Raw genomic sequence first — 6,083 nt, forward strand, 5'->3', positions numbered from 1 at the left:
AAAGCAATGTCTAAGTTTCTCAATGAATATCCTTCATGTAGAGAAATCTATGAAAATCTATCTGAGATAAAGGATTACCTTTTACCTTATTGTGGCCATCGTGGGTGTGATAATCAAAACTGTTATAAACGAGCAGCAAGTATTTTTCCTTGATATTTAAAGTTTATTTAAAACTTAAAAAGTATACCAAAATTAAAGCAACCTCATGGAAAGTGGTTTAATATTTTAAAAGATACAATAAAAGATCCTTTATTTATTGCTAAATTAAAATTTGTTGAATTTATAGCTGAAATGTTAAATCTATTCTGAAAGGTTTTGAAAGTGATAAACCAATGGTCCCGTTTTTATTTGATGTTTTAAAAAGCATATTAGTTAACATTCTCAAGTATGTTTTTATTGAATGATGTATTAGAAAACTCTGATACAATTAAGAAAATAATCAAGCTAAATCTAAATAAATCTAGATAAAACATTTCCTTTAATGGGGTCCTGTAAACCAACATCAATATTTAACTGAACTGACAACATCTGTTGGAAATAATTAATGATATTGTCATTCAGCATTAGTCCTTTTTCTATCTCATTCAGTTCGGAATACCCAATAAAAGAGGATTTAAATTCTTTAATAGAATTAGAATGAGCAGTGTTTTGCAGTTGCAGATAAATATTAACAGTGGTAACTTCATGCAGCTCCTGACTATCAGCATATGTTACTTGTTGAATTTTTAATGAATCAGCGGGAACTACAAAGATTTCACAACTGTCGTCTATCACTTGATTTGTAATAATCTCTGATTCAAAAAAATCATTTTTTACTTCTGATTTAACACTTATATTTGAAGCTGCTTTCATAATATCATATTTTAGAACTACTCTTTTAGTCATTTTCCTCTTGCGCCGAACTGGAATATTGACAAGATTAGGAGATTTTGAAGCAGACTTTTACCAAGTTTCTGGTTTTGGATCAGGACGCAGGATAATGCCTTGTTCTTTTGTAAAAGATTCAGCATATGCAATCTTAAGCTTATCTAGACCATCAAATAAGTTATCTGTTGCTGATTGAAATTGACCTAAATGCGTCAAATTGATTATTTCAGTCAAGAGTTCACGACATACAGGAGGTGAGTGATGACTTGATTGTATTTTATCATGTTCTGCATTCTGAGTGGGAATACTATTTACATTCATACAATCACTAGAAGCAGATGTCTGACTATGTTTTAGATGGTGCAGACGCAAAGTTGCCAGGCAGCAACATCGCATTGACAGGAGTATTTTTTAAATCTTTGAGTTCAGCTGACTCTTGAACCTGAGATGAAGTTGAATACTTATTTTCATCCAACAATGGATCTAATATGAAATATGGAGAATTGCTGTAAGAGGGATCAAAGTCAGACCACGAGAGATTTTCTTTACAGAAAACTGCAAAAAAATGTTTGCATGGATATATACTATCAAACCAAGAAGGACAAGAACAGGTTGGCAAATGCTTAGCATCACCAAGATAACACTGATAAACTTCTCTACTTGTTGACTGAAATGATACAACATTGTACAATATGTTGATGACAGCACTAATTCCATCCATTGATATACCTTGTAGTTTATCAATCATTTTCATGCAGTGTTTTACTAAAGGCCGCTGGCTATTTATTAAATACATCACAATGTTGTTACTATATTTTCTATAAGATGAGTGTGCTCTTCCATTTTCATTCACATAGCTAAAATAATGAAAAATTTCTACTTAATATTAAGTAAGTAATGGAATAACTTATGCTGAATAGAAAAATAAAATCTTTTCTTTTTAATAACTATCAGCATAAATTTTTATTTATTTCAGTATCAAGGATATAAAATCCCTTTTTTTGGCAAATTACATTGACAATGACGTTTAATTATTTTTATTTGTTTTACTTGCCTCACTTTTATATCATTACTAATTATTAAGTAGTGGTGGTATAAGTAGAAATAACTAACTTGTCATAATTGTGAGGTAGGAACTCATCAATGCAAATACTTAGCATAGCTGTGAGAGATGAATTTTATCTTCTTTCCAAGAAATTGTATTTCAATGATTGATTTTGCTTTTCAGTGCCATTGTTTGTATTGACATTTCGCAAAAGGCGATGTTGCCTGAATGCAAACACCCATCTCTGAAAAAATATAAATTAAATGCTATTCAGGGTTCCCACAGAAAAACTAAATGAAAGTTCCAAGACTTTCCAAGAACAATTTCTTAAATGGTCCTAGCATTTCCCAAGATATCTGCTATTAAAATTGCAGGACTTTTCCAGGATTTTAACTATAAATATCAAGCAGTTTCTTAGATAAAAACTATTAGAAATCTCCAAAAAACCATTAAATTAGAATACAAAGGCTCAATTGAACATTTCTTTTTTTACATTTTAATTACATTTAAACTGACCTTTTGATTGCACAACCAAGTAATATTTAAATTATCCCTTAGTTTTGGGTGATTTTTCCATTCTTCTGTCTCTTTGAAAGCATTCACAGCATCTTTGCAAATCTCTTCTGTTTTTGCATTTGCAATTTGGTGAAGTTGTAACTTAACTGCATCTTTCACAATGCAACAGCCATTATTGGTTTTAGAGAGCCATCTTTTCCAAGCTTGTTCTTGATGAAAATCACAAATGAGGGCACTACATCCTAAATGAGGTGGGTCTTGAGCATTACATTATGCTGCTAAAAATATGAGAAAATTTGGAAAAATAAAGTCTTACCTGGAAACACATATTCTATTGTGTATATTTCTTCGTTTAAATAATCAGTTAATACAAATTTAGGCTGAAATGAAGGGTTCCACTGTTGCACGTCAATGCCTCAGTGATAGCTTCAGTTGTTTCGTTTTCACACTTAAAAATGGCAACAACTTGGTAATCCATGTTTGTTTTAACAACTAAAAAAAATGGAGGAAGAGCATACCAAGTTGTGCGATATGTGGCGTCGAGAAAAAGTAACTCAGTTCCATATCGTAAAAGCAGTCTCTTTTGCCACATTTCTTGATATACAAATAAAAATGAATCCTTAAGCTGTGGATCATTGTCTTCATGAACGCTGATACCTTTTGGTCGAAACTTTATCATAGGTTCTTGGCCATTGATTCTATATTCATTAATTTTATAAAGCAAACATTCTTGATCTATTAAAGATCTACGAAGTTTTCTCCTTGCATTCATCATAAGATTTCGAATAGTTTTATCCCGCGAAATGTAACGTTTGTTTTCTTTATTAGGAATGTCACTAGAACCAAACTCAGCTTCAACAAAATTATTTAGAAGTCTTCTCATTTCTGGAACAGTGTTGACACCCTTTTTTAATAACTCTCCAATTTTAATAATGAGAGTATCAGAAAAGGGTTAAGACCAGTTATCTAAAAATATTGGAAATATATTTTGCAGTTATAAACAAATTGAAAAGAAATGTAATAAATAAAGAAGAAAACAAAGTGTAAAAATATTTTTTTAAATTGGTTATTAAATTAAACTAAAGATAAAATACAAAATAAAAATAAAAATGAACCACAAAAAACATTAATGATACTTACCTATCCTATCAAATAGTTTTTATAAGCAGAAATATCTGGCAATAATAAAATGTACTTTCTGCACATAATTATATTCCCTTGAGTAGAAATAGCTATATGAAGTTTTTTTGACATTTCATTTCTTAACCATGTTCTATCTCTTGTGAGCTATGAGAATAAAAAAAAAAGTATTGAACAAGATATTTATAAAAAATTTACTAAGTATTTATACAAAATTATTATTAATTTGGCATTTTGGTACTAAATCATTTAAAATATTTACATAGGAATGTATATTATGGATGTGTAGATAGTATACACTGGTAAAAAAAAAACAAAACACATGAGAAATCTTAAACTGTGCAAACTAGGATGCCAAAAAGATGATAATTCAAAAAGAAAACTACTGTGTGACTGTCTAATGCAAGGGTGTACCTTCATGGTCGTCCAGGTGGCACGAGACAACTTAAATTTACCAAAGGGAAACTAAAACTTTGAAAAAAAAAAAAAAAACTCTTGGTAGCTTGGTAGCTTGGCGTGGCAACCAGACAGTTTATTACTTATAAAAGAGTGTTTATTATTATAACCATATTTTCAACTATGAAGATTTTATTCCTTGTGATTATTTAAAAGAAACCATTAAAAAAGCATTTCAAGTTATTATACACAAGGTTTAAAAGTAAATACACTCGGTGCATTATATAATTTTATTATATGAAGCTTATAATAAAACTTTATATAGTTTTAAAAAGAAGCGTACTTGAATTAAATTAGACATGCACGCAATTTAAAATGTTTCAAAGTGTTACATGACATAAAAGATATTATCAACAAACTATAGGTCAATATACTGCTGCATCTTTTTTCTTTTTTCTGTACTTTTCTTTTGCTTTAATATTCCTGTCCATTCCTTGTTGACAGTCATGACAACTATGCGCTGAAAAAATGAATGGAACCCCAGTGTAGGGGAAATCTTTGTCCTCAAAAAACACTCTGTGATTTTTCTTCAACAGTTCTACATTGAATAATTTGAACAGCATACAAGGTTATTGTTAAACATAAACAAATTAAAATACACAAATTACATAAAAATTGGATGCATTATGCCAAAAGTTATTTGAATAAAAATATTTGCAGCAGTTAAAATATCATCCACATTTATTATAACTCTAGATTAGATAAAGTTATTGATCTGTTGTAAGAAAAATAACTTATTCAAATAACTTTTTATGCCAACCTTAAAAGTTTTGTTTCATGCTTCCGGTGCGAGATACAACATAATGCACTGTGTGCAACAACTCATGCTCTTTAATTTTAGCACAAACATCTGGATATGTTGGTAAAATGTGTCTTTCAACAGCTAGAGTCAAATTGGGTGTCCCTACAAAAATGTTGTAAAAAACCATTTTGTTAAAAAGTTATAAAAAAAAATTCTTAACTGTGTTTACAGCATCACACTGTTTCCAACTTTTCCTGGTTACCCTTTGGGTGAATGAAATATATTGTAGCAACATTATTGAATACAAGCTTTACTTTACTGAATATATCAAACATACCTCAAATAAAATTGCAAAGAAAAATGGATATCTTGGTAAGCAAATATTTAATTCAATGGACCAAAAAGATAACCTTTCAAACTATTATTGCTCCCCAATATGAATATTGTACTTTTATTTTTCTTGATATTTTAGAAAAACTGCAAAACGAAGCAATGAGAATTATCTTAAAATTTGACCGGTCAACTCACAAAATAGAAATGCTGAAATTAATCACTGTACAAATAAAACAGTAGTTAAATCGCTGTTTCATTCATAATGCTACATCAACTGAAAACGAAATATTTAAGCCTCTCTATTTAAGAAATTGGGAGTTACATCCATATAACACTAGACAAGCTAGTTGTTTTCATAGAAGTAGCCAATCTATTAGACCATGTCAGAAGTCATTAATAATCATTTTATGCTACTTTAGTCACCTAATGCTACTTTAGTAACTTTACAAAATAAATAAAATAAAGTTACTAAAGTAGCATTAAGTTGCTAAATAAATAAAAAGATTTTATTCTAAAGATTAGTAATGTAGATAATAGAAAATATAATTAGAAAGTTAAATCTTACCCAATGAGTGTTGTAAATCATGGGAACAATTGTCATCATCCTTTTTACAATATAAGTAAACTAATTTACAGTTTTTGGATCTTCAATGCACCGCATCAAAGTGAGAATGATAAACTTTTATTGACATTTCAAATTAGCAAGCGATCTTTGTGAAGGCGAAATACCCATGCGCAAAATATTTCTGGATCAGGATTTTTCTTAAAATCGGTAACCTTATTTCAAATGTCAGTAAAAATTCCTAACCCGTTGTATTTTTGTTGGCGAAGTGTAATATTTCACGTTGGTGCAATGTTGTATTTTACGTTGATTCGACGTTATATTTTATGTTAACACAACGTTTTATCAACAACAAATAAAAAGGGCCAAATTTTGTCTTTTAAATAGATTCTTAATTCTTAAATAGATACTTATAAAACATT

At 29.5% G+C, this 6,083-nt stretch overlaps 1 pseudogene; it reads right to left on the reverse strand.

Moving 5' to 3' along the window:
• Positions 1–450: 450 nt before the first annotated feature.
• Positions 451–4,803, reverse strand: LOC149892328 (uncharacterized; annotated as a pseudogene).
• Between the last annotated feature and the right edge of the window lie 1,280 nt (positions 4,804–6,083).

Source organism: Hydra viridissima, unplaced genomic scaffold (assembly GCF_058129835.1).
Source record: "Hydra viridissima isolate aposymbiotic clone 2 unplaced genomic scaffold, HvirCarnegie_v1 scaffold_2, whole genome shotgun sequence".
NCBI lineage: Eukaryota > Metazoa > Cnidaria > Hydrozoa > Anthoathecata > Hydridae > Hydra > Hydra viridissima.